The sequence below is a fragment of the Anolis sagrei genome, chromosome 9 (genome assembly GCF_037176765.1).
Source record: "Anolis sagrei isolate rAnoSag1 chromosome 9, rAnoSag1.mat, whole genome shotgun sequence".
In the NCBI taxonomy this organism is placed as follows: Eukaryota; Metazoa; Chordata; class Lepidosauria; order Squamata; family Dactyloidae; genus Anolis; species Anolis sagrei.
Genome location: NC_090029.1, coordinates 5,241,059 through 5,258,681, shown reverse-complemented (window position 1 = coordinate 5,258,681; position 17,623 = coordinate 5,241,059).

Here is a 17,623-nt window from a genome sequence, read left to right as displayed (position 1 = left end):
GTCAGTTTTTGCCTATTTGATCATTTCCCATTGAGTTTACATTGGAATTGCAAACTTTTTCCCAGACACCAAAGTACCTGCAAAAATGTCAGTTTTGGCCTATTTGATCATTTCCCATTGAGTTTACATTGGAATTGCAAACTTTTTCCCAGACACCAAAGTACGTGCAAAAATGTCAGTTTTGGCCTATTTGATCATTTCCCATTGAGTTTACATTGGAATTAAAACTTTTTCCCAGACAGCAAAGTACCTGCAAAAATGTCAGTTTTGGCCTATTTGATCATTTCCATTGAGTTTACATTGGAATTGCAAACTTTTTCCCAGACACCAAAGTACGTGCAAAAATGTCAGTTTTGGCCTATTTGATCATTTCCCATTGAGTTTACATTGGAATTAAAACTTTTTCCCAGACAGCAAAGTACCTGCAAAAATGTCAGTTTTGGCCTATTTGATCATTTCCCATTGAGTTTACTTTGGAATTGCAAACTTTTTCCCAGACACCAAAGTACCTGCAAAAATGTCAGTTTTGGCCTATTTGATCATTTCCCATTGAGTTTACATTGGAATTGCAAACTTTTTCCCAGACACCAAAGTACCTGCAAAAATGTCAGTTTTGGCCTATTTGATCATTTCCCATTGAGTTTACATTGGAATTGCAAACTTTTTCCCAGACACCAAAGTACCTGCAAAAATGTCAGTTTTGGCCTATTTGATCATTTCCCATTGAGTTTACATTGGAATTGCAAACTTTTTCCCAGACACCAAAAGTACCTGCAAAAATGTCAGTTTTGGCCTATTTGATCATTTCCCATTGAGTTTACATTGGAATTGCAAACTATTTCCCAGACACCAAAGTACCTGCAAAAATGTCAGTTTTGGCCTATTTGATCATTTCCCATTGAGTTTACATTGGAATTGCAAACTTTTTCCCAGACACCAAAGTACCTGCAAAAATGTCAGTTTTCGCCTATTTGATCATTTCCCCTTGAGTTTACATTGGAATTGCAAACTTTTTCCCAGACACCAAAGTACCTGCAAAAATGTCAGTTTTCGCCTATTTGATCATTTCCCATTGAGTTTACATTGGAATTGCAAACTTTTTCCCAGACACCAAAGTACCTGCAAAAATGTCAGTTTTGGCCTATTTGATCATTTCCCATTGAGTTTACATTGGAATTGCAAACTTTTTCCCAGACACCAAAGTACCTGCAAAAATGTCCGTTTTCGCCTATTTGATCATTTCCCATTGAATTTACATTGGAAATGCAAACTTTTTCCCAGAGAGTAAAGTACCTGCAAAAATGTCAGTTTTGGCCTATTTGATCATTTCCCATTGAGTTTACATTGGAATTGCAAACTTTTTCCAGAGAGTAAAGTACCTGCAAAAATGTCAGTTTTTGCCTATTTGATCATTTCCCATTGAGTTTACATTGGAATTGCAAACTTTTTCCCAGACACCAAAGTACCTGCAAAAATGTCAGTTTTGGCCTATTTGATCATTTCCCATTGAGTTTACATTGGAATTGCAAACTTTTTCCCAGACACCAAAGTACCTGCAAAAATGTCAGTTTTGGCCTATTTGATCATTTCCCATTGAGTTTACATTGGAATTGCAAACTTTTTCCCAGACACCAAGTACCTGCAAAAATGTCCGTTTTCGCCTATTTGATCATTTCCCATTGATTTACATTGGAAATGCAAACTTTTTCCCAGAGAGTAAAGTACCTGCAAAAATGTCAGTTTTGGCCTATTTGATCATTTCCCATTGAGTTTACATTGGAATTGCAAACTTTTTCCCAGAGAGTAAAGTACCTGCAAAAATGTCAGTTTTCGCCTATTTGATCATTTCCCATTGAGTTTACATTGGAATTGCAAACTTTTTCCCAGAGAGTTAAGTACCTGCAAAAATGTCAGTTTTTGCCTATTTGATCATTTCCCATTGAGTTTACATTGGAATTGAAAACTTTTTCCCAGAGAGTAAAGTACCTGCAAAAATGTCAGTTTTTGCCTATTTGATCATTTCCCATTGAGTTTACATTGGAATTGCAAACTTTTTCCCAGACAGTAAGTACCTGCAAAAATGTCAGTTTTGCCTATTTGATCATTTCCCATTGAGTTTACATTGGAATTGCAAACTTTTTCCAGACACCAAAGTACCTGACACAGTGAGCACGAGTTTTGGCCTATTTGATCATTTCCCATTGAGTTACATTGGAATTGCAAACTTTTCCCAGACACCAAAGTACCTGACCTGCAAAAATGTCAGTTTTGGCCTATTTGATCATTTCCCCTTTGAGTTTACATTGGAATTGCAAACTTTTTCCCAGACACCAAAGTACCTGCAAAAATGTCAGTTTTGGCCTATTTGATCATTTCCCATTGAGTTTACATTGGAATTGCAAACTTTTTCCCAGACACCAAAGTACCTGCAAAAATGTCAGTTTTGGCCTATTTGATCATTTCCCCTTTGAGTTTACATTGGAATTGCAAACTTTTTTCCCAGACACCAAAGTACCTGCAAAAATGTCAGTTTTGGCCTATTTGATCATTTCCCATTGAGTTTACATTGGAATTGCAAACTTTTTCCCAGAGAGTAAAGTACCTGCAAAAATTTCAGTTTTTGCCTATTTGATCATTTCCCATTGAGTTTACATTGGAATTGCAAACTTTTTCCCAGAGAGTTAAGTACCTGCAAAAATGTCAGTTTTCGCCTAATTGATCATTTCCTTTTGAGTTTACATTGGAATTGCAAACTTTTTCCCAGACAGCAAAGTACGTGCAAAAATGTCAGTTTTGGCCTAATTGATCATTTCCCATTCAGTTTACATTGGAATTGCAAACTTTTTCCCAGACACCAAAGTACCTGCAAAAATGTCAGTTTTCGCCTATTTGATCATTTCCCATTTACATTGGAATTGCAAACTTTTTCCCAGAGAGTAAAGTACCTGCAAAAATGTCAGTTTTTTGCCTATTTGATCATTTCCCATTGAGTTTACATTGGAATTGCAAACTTTTTCCTAGAGAGTTTACCTGCAAAAATGTCAGTTTTTGCCTATTTGATCATTTCCCATTGAGTTTACATTGGAATTGCAAACTTTTTGCCAGACACCAAAGTACCTGCAAAAATGTCAGTTTTGGCCTATTTGATCATTTCCCTTTGAGTTTACATTGGAATTGCAAACTTTTCCCCAGACACCAAAGTACCTGCAAAAATGTCAGTTTTTGCCTATTTGATCATTTCCCATTGAGTTTTACATTGGAATTGCAAACTTTTTCCCAGACACCAAAGTACCTGCAAAAATGTCAGTTTTGGCCTATTTGATCATTTCCCATTGAGTTTACATTGGAATTGCAAACTTTTTCCAAGAGAGTAAAGTACCTGCAAAAATGTCAGTTTTGGCCTATTTGATCATTTCCCATTGAGTTTACATTGGAATTGCAAACTTTTTCCCAGAGAGTTAAGTACCTGCAAAAATGTCAGTTTTTGCCTATTTGATCATTTCCCATTGAGTTTACATTGGAATTGCAAACTTTTTCCCAGACACCAAAGTACCTGCAAAAATGTCAGTTTTGGCCTATTTGATCATTTCCCATTGAGTTTACATTGGAATTGCAAACTTTTTCCCAGACACCAAAGTACCTGCAAAAATGTCAGTTTTGGCCTATTTGATCATTTCCCATTGAGTTTACATTGGAATTGCAAACTTTTTCCCAGACACCAAAGTACCTGCAAAAATGTCAGTTTTGGCCTATTTGATCATTTCCCATTGAGTTTACATTGGAATTGCAAACTTTTTCCCAGACACCAAAGTACCTGCAAAAATGTCAGTTTTGGCCTATTTGATCATTTCCCATTGAGTTTACATTGGAATTGCAAACTTTTTCCCAGACACCAAAGTACCTGCAAAAATGTCAGTTTTCGCCTATTTGATCATTTCCAATTGAGTTTACATTGGAATTGCAAACTTTTTTCCCAGACACCAAAGTACCTGCAAAAATGTCAGTTTTGGCCTATTTGATCATTTCCCATTGAGTTTACATTGGAATTGCAAACTTTTTTCCCAGACACCAAAGTACCTGCAAAAATGTCAGTTTTGGCCTATTTGATCATTTCCCATTGAGTTTACTTTGGAATTGCAAACTTTTTCCCAGACACCAAAGTACCTGCAAAAATGTCAGTTTTGGCCTATTTGATCATTTCACATTGAGTTTACATTGGAATTGCAAACTTTTTCCCAGACACCAAAGTACCTGCAAAAATGTCAGTTTTTGCCTATTTGATCATTTCCCATTGAGTTTACATTGGAATTGCAAACTTTTTCCCAGAGAGTAAAGTACCTGCAAAAATGTCAGTTTTTGCCTATTTGATCATTTCCCATTGAGTTTACATTGGAATTGCAAACTTTTTCCCAGAGAGTTAAGTACCTGCAAAAATGTCAGTTTTTGCCTATTTGATCATTTCCCATTGAGTTTACATTGGAATTGCAAACTTTTTCCCAGACACCAAAGTACCTGCAAAAATGTCAGTTTTGGCCTATTTGATCATTTCCCATTGAGTTTACATTGGAATTGCAAACTTTTTCCCAGACACCAAAGTACCTGCAAAAATGTCCGTTTTCGCCTATTTGATCATTTCCCATTGAATTTACATTGGAATTGCAAACTTTTTCCCAGAGAGTAAAGTACCTGCAAAAATGTCAGTTTTGGCCTATTTGATCATTTCCCATTGAGTTTACATTGGAATTGCAAACTTTTTCCCAGAGAGTAAAGTACCTGCAAAAATGTCAGTTTTCGCCTATTTGATCATTTCCCATTGAGTTTACATTGGAATTGCAAACTTTTTCCCAGAGAGTTAAGTACCTGCAAAAATGTCAGTTTTTGCCTATTTGATCATTTCCCATTGAGTTTACATTGGAATTGAAAACTTTTTCCCAGAGAGTAAAGTACCTGCAAAAATGTCAGTTTTTGCCTATTTGATCATTTCCCATTGAGTTTACATTGGAATTGCAAACTTTTTCCCAGACACCAAAGTACCTGCAAAAATGTCAGTTTTGGCCTATTTGATCATTTCCCATTGAGTTTACATTGGAATTGCAAACTTTTTCCCAGACAACAAAGTACCTGCAAAAATGTCAGTTTTGGCCTATTTGATCATTTCCCATTGAGTTTACATTGGAATTGCAAACTTTTTCCAGACACCAAAGTACCTGCAAAAATGTCAGTTTTGGCCTATTTGATCATTTCCCCTTTGAGTTTACATTGGAATTGCAAACTTTTTCCCAGACACCAAAGTACCTGCAAAAATGTCAGTTTTGGCCTATTTGATCATTTCCCATTGAGTTTACATTGGAATTGCAAACTTTTTCCCAGACACCAAAGTACCTGCAAAAATGTCAGTTTTGGCCTATTTGATCATTTCCCCTTTGAGTTTACATTGGAATTGCAAACTTTTTTCCCAGACACCAAAGTACCTGCAAAAATGTCAGTTTTGGCCTATTTGATCATTTCCCATTGAGTTTACATTGGAATTGCAAACTTTTTCCCAGAGAGTAAAGTACCTGCAAAAATGTCAGTTTTTGCCTATTTGATCATTTCCCATTGAGTTTACATTGGAATTGCAAACTTTTTCCCAGAGAGTTAAGTACCTGCAAAAATGTCAGTTTTCGCCTAATTGATCATTTCCTTTTGAGTTTACATTGGAATTGCAAACTTTTTCCCAGACAGCAAAGTACCTGCAAAAATGTCAGTTTTGGCCTATTTGATCATTTCCCATTCAGTTTACATTGGAATTGCAAACTTTTTCCCAGACACCAAAGTACCTGCAAAAATGTCAGTTTTCGCCTATTTGATCATTTCCCATTTACATTGGAATTGCAAACTTTTTCCCAGAGAGTAAAGTACCTGCAAAAATGTCAGTTTTTGCCTATTTGATCATTTCCCATTGAGTTTACATTGGAATTGCAAACTTTTTCCTAGAGAGTTTACCTGCAAAAATGTCAGTTTTTGCCTATTTGATCATTTCCCATTGAGTTTACATTGGAATTGCAAACTTTTTCCCAGACACCAAAGTACCTGCAAAAATGTCAGTTTTGGCCTATTTGATCATTTCCCTTTGAGTTTACATTGGAATTGCAAACTTTTCCCCAGACACCAAAGTACCTGCAAAAATGTCAGTTTTTGCCTATTTGATCATTTCCCATTGAGTTTACATTGGAATTGCAAACTTTTTCCCAGACACCAAAGTACCTGCAAAAATGTCAGTTTTGGCCTATTTGATCATTTCCCATTGAGTTTACATTGGAATTGCAAACTTTTTCCCAGAGAGTAAAGTACCTGCAAAAATGTCAGTTTTTGCCTATTTGATCATTTCCCATTGAGTTTACATTGGAATTGCAAACTTTTTCCCAGAGAGTTAAGTACCTGCAAAAATGTCAGTTTTTGCCTATTTGATCATTTCCCATTGAGTTTACATTGGAATTGCAAACTTTTTCCCAGACACCAAAGTACCTGCAAAAATGTCAGTTTTGGCCTATTTGATCATTTCCCATTGAGTTTACATTGGAATTGCAAACTTTTTCCCAGACACCAAAGTACCTGCAAAAATGTCAGTTTTTGCCTATTTGATCATTTCCCATTGAGTTTACATTGGAATTGCAAACTTTTTCCCAGAGTAAAGTACCTGCAAAAATGTCAGTTTTGGCCTATTTGATCATTTCCCATTGAGTTTACATTGGAATTGCAAACTTTTTCCCAGACACCAAAGTACCTGCAAATATGTCAGTTTTGGCCTATTTGATCATTTCCCATTGAGTTTACATTGGAATTGCAAACTTTTTCCCAGACAGCAAAGTACCTGCAAAAATGTCAGTTTTGGCCTATTTGATCATTTCCCATTGAGTTTACATTGGAATTGCAAACTTTTTCCCAGACACCAAAGTACCTGCAAAAATGTCAGTTTTTGGCCTATTTGATCATTTCCCATTGAGTTTACATTGGTATTGCAAACTTTTTCCCAGACACCAAAGTACCTGCAAAAATGTCAGTTTTGGCCTATTTGATCATTTCCCATTGAGTTTACATTGGAATTGCAAACTTTTTCCCAGACACCAAAGTACCTGCAAAAATGTCAGTTTTGGCCTATTTGATCATTTCCCATTGAGTTTACATTGGAATTGCAAACTTTTCACCAGACACCAAAGTACCTGCAAAAATGTCAGTTTTGGCCTATTTGATCATTTCCCATTGAGTTTACATTGGAATTGCAAACTTTTTCCCAGAGAGTAAAGTACCTGCAAAAATGTCAGTTTTCGCCTATTTGATCATTTCCCATTGAGTTTACATTGGAATTGCAAAACTTTTTCCCAGAGAGTTAAGTACCTGCAAAAATGTCAGTTTTTGCCTATTTGATCATTTCCCATTGAGTTTACATTGGAATTGAAAACTTTTTCCCAGAGAGTAAAGTACCTGCAAAAATGTCAGTTTTTGCCTATTTGATCATTTCCCATTGAGTTTACATTGGAATTGCAAACTTTTTCCCAGACACCAAAGTACCTGGAAAAATGTCAGTTTTGGCCTATTTGATCATTTCCCCTTTGAGTTTACATTGGAATTGCAAACTTTTTCCCAGACACCAAAGTACCTGCAAAAATGTCAGTTTTGGCCTATTTGATCATTTCCCATTGAGTTTACATTGGAATTGCAAACTTTTTCCCAGACACCAAAGTACCTGCAAAAATGTCAGTTTTGGCCTATTTGATCATTTCCCCTTTGAGTTTACATTGGAATTGCAAACTTTTTCCCAGACACCAAAGTACCTGCAAAAATGTCAGTTTTGGCCTATTTGATCATTTCCCATTGAGTTTACATTGGAATTGCAAACTTTTTCCCAGACACCAAAGTACCTGCAAAAATGTCAGTTTTGGCCTATTTGATCATTTCCCATTGAGTTTTACATTGGAATTGCAAACTTTTTCCCAGACACCAAAGTACCTGCAAAAATGTCAGTTTTGGCCTATTTGATCATTTCCCCTTTGAGTTTACATTGGAATTGCAAACTTTTTCCCAGACACCAAAGTACCTGCAAAAATGTCAGTTTTGGCCTATTTGATCATTTCCCATTGAGTTTACATTGGAATTGCAAACTTTTTCCCAGAGAGTAAAGTACCTGCAAAAATGTCAGTTTTTGCCTATTTGATCATTTCCCATTGAGTTTACATTGGAATTGCAAACTTTTTCCCAGAGAGTTAAGTACCTGCAAAAATGTCAGTTTTCGCCTAATTGATCATTTCCCATTGAGTTTACATTGGAATTGCAAACTTTTTCCCAGACACCAAAGTACCTGCAAAAATGTCAGTTTTCGCCTATTTGATCATTTCCCATTTACATTGGAATTGCAAACTTTTTCCCAGAGAGTAAAGTACCTGCAAAAATGTCAGTTTTTTGCCTATTTGATCATTTCCCATTGAGTTTACATTGGAATTGCAAACTTTTTCCTAGAGAGTTAAGTACCTGCAAAAATGTCAGTTTTTGCCTATTTGATCATTTCCCATTGAGTTTACATTGGAATTGCAAACTTTTTCCCAGACACCAAAGTACCTGCAAAAATGTCAGTTTTGGCCTATTTGATCATTTCCCTTTGAGTTTACATTGGAATTGCAAACTTTTCCCCAGACACCAAAGTACCTGCAAAAATGTCAGTTTTTGCCTATTTGATCATTTCCCATTGAGTTTACATTGGAATTGCAAACTTTTTCCCAGACACGAAAGTACCTGCAAAAATGTCAGTTTTGGCCTATTTGATCATTTCCCATTGAGTTTACATTGGAATTGCAAACTTTTTCCCAGACACCAAAGTACCTGCAAAAATGTCAGTTTTTGCCTATTTGATCATTTCCCATTGAGTTTACATAGGAATTGCAAACTTTTTCCCAGACACCAAAGTACCTGCAAAAATGTCAGTTTTGGCCTATTTGATCATTTCCCATTGAGTTTACATTGGAATTGCAAACTTTTTCCCAGACACCAAAGTACCTGCAAAAATGTCAGTTTTGGCCTATTTGATCATTTCCCATTGAGTTTACATTGGAATTGCAAACTTTTTCCCAGAGAGTAAAGTACCTGCAAAAATGTCAGTTTTTGCCTATTTGATCATTTCCCATTGAGTTTACATTGGAATTGCAAACTTTTTCCTAGAGAGTTAAGTACCTGCAAAAATGTCAGTTTTTTGCCTATTTGATCATTTCCCATTGAGTTTACATTGGAATTGCAAACTTTTTCCCAGACACCAAAGTACCTGCAAAAATGTCAGTTTTGGCCTATTTGATCATTTCCCTTTGAGTTTACATTGGAATTGCAAACTTTTCCCCAGACACCAAAGTACCTGCAAAAATGTCAGTTTTTGCCTATTTGATCATTTCCCATTGAGTTTACATTGGAATTGCAAACTTTTTCCCAGACACGAAAGTACCTGCAAAAATGTCAGTTTTGGCCTATTTGATCATTTCCCATTGAGTTTACATTGGAATTGCAAACTTTTTCCCAGACACCAAAGTACCTGCAAAAATGTCAGTTTTTGCCTATTTGATCATTTCCCATTGAGTTTACATAGGAATTGCAAACTTTTTCCCAGACACCAAAGTACCTGCAAAAATGTCAGTTTTGGCCTATTTGATCATTTCCCATTGAGTTTACATTGGAATTGCAAACTTTTTCCCAGACACCAAAGTACCTGCAAAAATGTCAGTTTTGGCCTATTTGATCATTTCCCATTGAGTTTACATTGGAATTGCAAACTTTTTCCCAGAGAGTAAAGTACCTGCAAAAATGTCAGTTTTTGCCTATTTGATCATTTCCCATTGAGTTTACATTGGAATTGCAAACTTTTTCCCAGACACCAAAGTACCTGGAAAAATGTCAGTTTTGGCCTATTTGATCATTTCCCCTTTGAGTTTACATTGGAATTGCAAACTTTTTCCCAGACACCAAAGTACCTGCAAAAATGTCAGTTTTGGCCTATTTGATCATTTCCCATTGAGTTTACATTGGAATTGCAAACTTTTTCCCAGACACCAAAGTACCTGCAAAAATGTCAGTTTTGGCCTATTTGATCATTTCCCCTTTGAGTTTACATTGGAATTGCAAACTTTTTCCCAGACACCAAAGTACCTGCAAAAATGTCAGTTTTGGCCTATTTGATCATTTCCCATTGAGTTTACATTGGAATTGCAAACTTTTTCCCAGACACCAAAGTACCTGCAAAAATGTCAGTTTTGGCCTATTTGATCATTTCCCATTGAGTTTACATTGGAATTGCAAACTTTTTCCCAGACACCAAAGTACCTGCAAAAATGTCAGTTTTGGCCTATTTGATCATTTCCCCTTTGAGTTTACATTGGAATTGCAAACTTTTTCCCAGACACCAAAGTACCTGCAAAAATGTCAGTTTTGGCCTATTTGATCATTTCCCATTGAGTTTACATTGGAATTGCAAACTTTTTCCCAGAGAGTAAAGTACCTGCAAAAATGTCAGTTTTTGCCTATTTGATCATTTCCCATTGAGTTTACATTGGAATTGCAAACTTTTTCCCAGAGAGTTAAGTACCTGCAAAAATGTCAGTTTTCGCCTAATTGATCATTTCCCATTGAGTTTACATTGGAATTGCAAACTTTTTCCCAGACACCAAAGTACCTGCAAAAATGTCAGTTTTCGCCTATTTGATCATTTCCCATTTACATTGGAATTGCAAACTTTTTCCCAGAGAGTAAAGTACCTGCAAAAATGTCAGTTTTTGCCTATTTGATCATTTCCCATTGAGTTTACATTGGAATTGCAAACTTTTTCCTAGAGAGTTAAGTACCTGCAAAAATGTCAGTTTTTGCCTATTTGATCATTTCCCATTGAGTTTACATTGGAATTGCAAACTTTTTCCCAGACACCAAAGTACCTGCAAAAATGTCAGTTTTGGCCTATTTGATCATTTCCCTTTGAGTTTACATTGGAATTGCAAACTTTTCCCCAGACACCAAAGTACCTGCAAAAATGTCAGTTTTTGCCTATTTGATCATTTCCCATTGAGTTTACATTGGAATTGCAAACTTTTTCCCAGACACCAAAGTACCTGCAAAAATGTCAGTTTTGGCCTATTTGATCATTTCCCATTGAGTTTACATTGGAATTGCAAACTTTTTCCCAGAGAGTAAAGTACCTGCAAAAATGTCAGTTTTGGCCTATTTGATCATTTCCCATTGAGTTTACATTGGAATTGCAAACTTTTTCCCAGAGAGTTAAGTACCTGCAAAAATGTCAGTTTTTGCCTATTTGATCATTTCCCATTGAGTTTACATTGGAATTGCAAACTTTTTCCCAGACACCAAAGTACCTGCAAAAATGTCAGTTTTGGCCTATTTGATCATTTCCCATTGAGTTTACATTGGAATTGCAAACTTTTTCCCAGACACCAAAGTACCTGCAAAAATGTCAGTTTTCGCCTATTTGATCATTTCCCATTGAGTTTACATTGGAATTGCAAACTTTTTCCCAGAGTAAAGTACCTGCAAAAATGTCAGTTTTGGCCTATTTGATCATTTCCCATTGAGTTTACATTGGAATTGCAAACTTTTTCCCAGACAGCAAAGTACCTGCAAAAATGTCAGTTTTGGCCTATTTGATCATTTCCCATTGAGTTTACATTGGAATTGCAAACTTTTTCCCAGACACCAAAGTACCTGCAAAAATGTCAGTTTTGGCCTATTTGATCATTTCCCATTGAGTTTACATTGGTATTGCAAACTTTTTCCCAGACACCAAAGTACCTGCAAAAATGTCAGTTTTGGCCTATTTGATCATTTCCCATTGAGTTTACATTGGAATTGCAAACTTTTTCCCAGACACCAAAGTACCTGCAAAAATGTCAGTTTTGGCCTATTTGATCATTTCCCATTGAGTTTACATTGGAATTGCAAACTTTTCACCAGACACCAAAGTACCTGCAAAAATGTCAGTTTTGGCCTATTTGATCATTTCCCATTGAGTTTACATTGGAATTGCAAACTTTTTCCCAGACACCAAAGTACCTGCAAAAATGTCAGTTTTGGCCTATTTGATCATTTCCCATTGAGTTTACATTGGAATTGCAAACTTTTTCCCAGACACCAAAGTACCTGCAAAAAATGTCAGTTTTGGCCTATTTGATCATTTCCCATTGAGTTTACATTGGAATTGCAAACTTTTTCCCAGAGAGTTAAGTACCTGCAAAAATGTCAGTTTTTGCCTATTTGATCATTTCCCATTGAGTTTACATTGGAATTGCAAACTTTTTCCCAGACACCAAAGTACCTGCAAAAATGTCAGTTTTGGCCTATTTGATCATTTCCCTTTGAGTTTACATTGGAATTGCAAACTTTTTCCCAGACACCAAAGTACCTGCAAAAATGTCAGTTTTTGCCTATTTGATCATTTCCCATTGAGTTTACATTGGAATTGCAAACTTTTTCCCAGACACCAAAGTACCTGCAAAAATGTCAGTTTTGGCCTATTTGATCATTTCCCATTGAGTTTACATTGGAATTGCAAACTTTTTTCCAGAGAGTAAAGAACCTGCAAAAATGTCAGTTTTGGCCTATTTGATCATTTCCCATTGAGTTTACATTGGAATTGCAAACTTTTTCCCAGAGAGTTAAGTACCTGCAAAAATGTCAGTTTTTGCCTATTTGATCATTTCCCATTGAGCTTACATTGGAATTGCAAACTTTTTCCCAGACACCAAAGTACCTGCAAAAATGTCAGTTTTGGCCTATTTGATCATTTCCCATTGAGTTTACATTGGAATTGCAAACTTTTTCCCAGAGTAAAGTACCTGCAAAAATGTCAGTTTTGGCCTATTTGATCATTTCCCATTGAGTTTACATTGGAATTGCAAACTTTTTCCCAGACACCAAAGTACCTGCAAAAATGTCAGTTTTGGCCTATTTGATCATTTCCCATTGAGTTTACATTGGAATTGCAAACTTTTTCCCAGACACCAAAGTACCTGCAAAAATGTCAGTTTTGGCCTATTTGATCATTTCCCATTGAGTTTACATTGGAATTGCAAACTTTTTCCCAGAGAGTAAAGTACCTGCAAAAATGTCAGTTTTTGCCTATTTGATCATTTCCCATTGAGTTTACATTGGAATTGCAAACTTTTTCCCAGAGAGTAAAGTACCTGCAAAAATGTCAGTTTTTGCCTATTTGATCATTTCCCATTGAGTTTACATTGGAATTGCAAACTTTTTCCCAGACACCAAAGTACCTGCAAAAATGTCAGTTTTGGCCTATTTGATCATTTCCCATTGAGTTTACATTGGAATTGCAAACTTTTTCCCAGACACCAAAGTACCTGCAAAAATGTCAGTTTTGGCCTATTTGATCATTTCCCATTGAGTTTACATTGGAATTGCAAACTTTTTCCCAGACACCAAAGTACCTGCAAAAATGTCAGTTTTGGCCTATTTGATCATTTCCCATTGAGTTTACATTGGAATTGCAAACTTTTTCCCAGAGAGTAAAGTACCTGCAAAAATGTCAGTTTTCGCCTATTTGATCATTTCCCATTGAGTTTACATTGGAATTGCAAACTTTTTCCCAGAGAGTTAAGTACCTGCAAAAATGTCAGTTTTTGCCTATTTGATCATTTCCCATTGAGTTTACATTGGAATTAAAACTTTTTCCCAGACACCAAAGTACCTGCAAAAATGTCAGTTTTGGCCTATTTGATCATTTCCCATTGAGTTTACATTGGAATTGCAAACTTTTTCCCAGACACCAAAGTACCTGCAAAAATGTCAGTTTTGGCCTATTTGATCATTTCCCATTGAGTTTACATTGGAATTGCAAACTTTTTCCCAGACAGCAAAGTACCTGCAAAAATGTCAGTTTTGGCCTATTTGATCATTTCCCATTGAGTTTACATTGGAATTGCAAACTTTTTCCCAGACACCAAAGTACCTGCAAAAATGTCAGTTTTGGCCTATTTGATCATTTCCCATTGAGTTTACATTGGAATTGCAAACTTTTTGCCAGACACCAAAGTACCTGCAAAAATGTCAGTTTTGGCCTATTTGATCATTTCCCATTGAGTTTACATTGGAATTGCAAACTTTTTCCCAGACACCAAAGTACCTGCAAAAATGTCAGTTTTGGCCTATTTGATCATTTCCCATTGAGTTTACATTGGAATTGCAAACTTTTTCCCAGACACCAAAGTACCTGCAAAAATGTCAGTTTTGGCCTATTTGATCATTTCCCATTGAGTTTACATTGGAATTGCAAGCTTTTTCCCAGAGAGTAAAGTACCTGCAAAAATGTCAATTTTCGCCTATTTGATCATTTCCCATTGAGTTTACATTGGAATTGCAAACTTTTTCCCAGACACCAAAGTACCTGCAAAAATGTCAGTTTTCGCCTATTTGATCATTTCCCATTGAGTTTACATTGGAATTGCAAACTTTTTCCCAGACACCAAAGTACCTGCAAAAATGTCAGTTTTGGCCTATTTGATCATTTCCCATTGAGTTTACATTGGAATTGCAAACTTTTTCCCAGACACCAAAGTACCTGCAAAAATGTCAATTTTGGCCTATTTGATCATTTCCCATTGAGTTTACATTGGAATTGCAAACTTTTTCCCAGAGAGTAAAGTACCTGCAAAAATGTCAGTGTTTGCCTATTTGATCATTTCCCATTGAGTTTACATTGGAATTGCAAACTTTTTCCCAGAGAGTTAAGTACCTGCAAAAATGTCAGTTTTTGCCTATTTGATCATTTCCCATTGAGTTTACATTGGAATTAAAACTTTTTCCCAGACACCAAAGTACCTGCAAAAATGTCAGTTTTGGCCTATTTGATCATTTCCCATTGAGTTTACATTGGAATTGCAAACTTTTTCCCAGACACCAAAGTACCTGCAAAAATGTCAGTTTTGGCCTATTTGATCATTTCCCATTGAGTTTACATTGGAATTGCAAACTTTTTCCCAGACAGCAAAGTACCTGCAAAAATGTCAGTTTTGGCCTATTTGATCATTTCCCATTGAGTTTACATTGGAATTGCAAACTTTTTCCCAGACACCAAAGTACCTGCAAAAATGTCAGTTTTGGCCTATTTGATCATTTCCCATTGAGTTTACATTGGAATTGCAAACTTTTTGCCAGACACCAAACTACCTGCAAAAATGTCAGTTTTGGCCTATTTGATCATTTCCCATTGAGTTTACATTGGAATTGCAAACTTTTTCCCAGACACCAAAGTACCTGCAAAAATGTCAGTTTTGGCCTATTTGATCATTTCCCATTGAGTTTACATTGGAATTGCAAACTTTTTCCCAGACACCAAAGTACCTGCAAAAATGTCAGTTTTGGCCTATTTGATCATTTCCCATTGAGTTTACATTGGAATTGCAAGCTTTTTCCCAGAGAGTAAAGTACCTGCAAAAATGTCAATTTTCGCCTATTTGATCATTTCCCATTGAGTTTACATTGGAATTGCAAACTTTTTCCCAGACACCAAAGTACCTGCAAAAATGTCAGTTTTCGCCTATTTGATCATTTCCCATTGAGTTTACATTGGAATTGCAAACTTTTTCCCAGACAGCAAAGTACCTGCAAAAATGTCAGTTTTCGCCTATTTGATCATTTCCCATTGAGTTTACATTGGAATTGCAAACTTTTTCCCAGACACCAAAGTACCTGCAAAAATGTCAGTTTTCGCCTATTTGATCATTTCCCATTGAGTTTACATTGGAATTGCAAACTTTTTCCCAGAGAGTAAAGTACCTGCAAAAATGTCAGTTTTGGCCTATTTGATCATTTCCCATTGAGTTTACATTGGAATTGCAAACTTTTTCCCAGAGAGTTAAGTACCTGCAAAAATGTCAGTTTTTGCCTATTTGATCATTTCCCATTGAGTTTACATTGGAATTGCAAACTTTTTCCCAGACACCAAAGTACCTGCAAAAATGTCAGTTTTGGCCTATTTGATCATTTCCCATTGAGTTTACATTGGAATTGCAAACTTTTTCCCAGACACCAAAGTACCTGCAAAAATGTCAGTTTTGGCCTATTTGATCATTTCCCATTGAGTTTACATTGGAATTGCAAACTTTTTCCCAGACACCAAAGTACCTGCAAAAATGTCAGTTTTGGCCTATTTGATCATTTCCCATTGAGTTTACATTGGAATTGCAAACTTTTTCCCAGAGAGTAAAGTACCTGCAAAAATGTCAGTTTTGGCCTATTTGATCATTTCCCATTGAGTTTACATTGGAATTGCAAACTTTTTCCCAGAGAGTTAAGTACATGCAAAAATGTCAGTTTTTGCCTATTTGATCATTTCCCATTGAGTTTACATTGGAATTGCAAACTTTTTCCCAGACACCAAAGTACCTGCAAAAATGTCAGTTTTTGCCTATTTGATCATTTCCCATTGAGTTTACATTGGAATTGCAAACTTTTTCCCAGAGAGTAAAGTACCTGCAAAAATGTCAGTTTTCGCCTATTTGATCATTTCCCATTGAGTTTACATTGGAATTGCAAACTTTTTCCCAGAGAGTAAAGTACCTGCAAAAATGTCAGTTTTTTCCTATTTGATCATTTCCCATTGAGTTTACATTGGAATTGCAAACTTTTTCCCAGAGAGTAAAGGACCTGCAAAAATGTCAGTTTTCGCCTATTTGATCATTTCCCATTGAGTTTACATTGGAATTGCAAACTTTTTCCCAGAGAGTAAAGTACCTGCAAAAATGTCAGTTTTCGCCTATTTGATCATTTCCCATTGAGTTTACATTGGAATTGCAAACTTTTTCCCAGACACCAAAGTACCTGCAAAAATGTCAGTTTTGGCCTATTTGATCATTTCCCATTGAGTTTACATTGGAATTGCAAACTTTTTCCCAGACACCAAAGTACCTGCAAAAATGTCAGTTTTGGCCTATTTGATCATTTCCCATTGAGTTTACATTGGAATTGCAAACTTTTTCCCAGAGAGTAAAGTACCTGCAAAAATGTCAGTTTTTGCCTATTTGATCATTTCCCATTGAGTTTACATTGGAATTGCAAACTTTTTCCCAGACACCAAAGTACCTGCAAAAATGTCAGTTTTGGCCTATTTGATCATTTCCCATTGAGTTTACATTGGAATTGCAAACTTTTTCCCAGACACCAAAGTACCTGCAAAAATGTCAGTTTTGGCCTATTTGATCATTTCCCATTGAGTTTACATTGGAATTGCAAACTTTTTCCCAAACACCAAAGTACCTGCAAAAATGTCAGTTTTGGCCTATTTGATCATTTCCCATTGAGTTTACATTGGAATTGCAAACTTTTTCCCAGACACCAAAGTACCTGCAAAAATGTCAGTTTTCGCCTATTTGATCATTTCCCATTGAGTTTACATTGGCATTGCAAACTTTTTCCCAGAGAGTAAAGTACCTGCAAAAATGTCAGTTTTGGCCTATTTGATCATTTCCCATTGAGTTTACATTGGAATTGCAAACTTTTTCCCAGAGAGTTAAGTACCTGCAAAAATGTCAGTTTTTGCCTATTTGATCATTTCCCATTGAGTTTACATTGGAATTGCAAACTTTTTTCC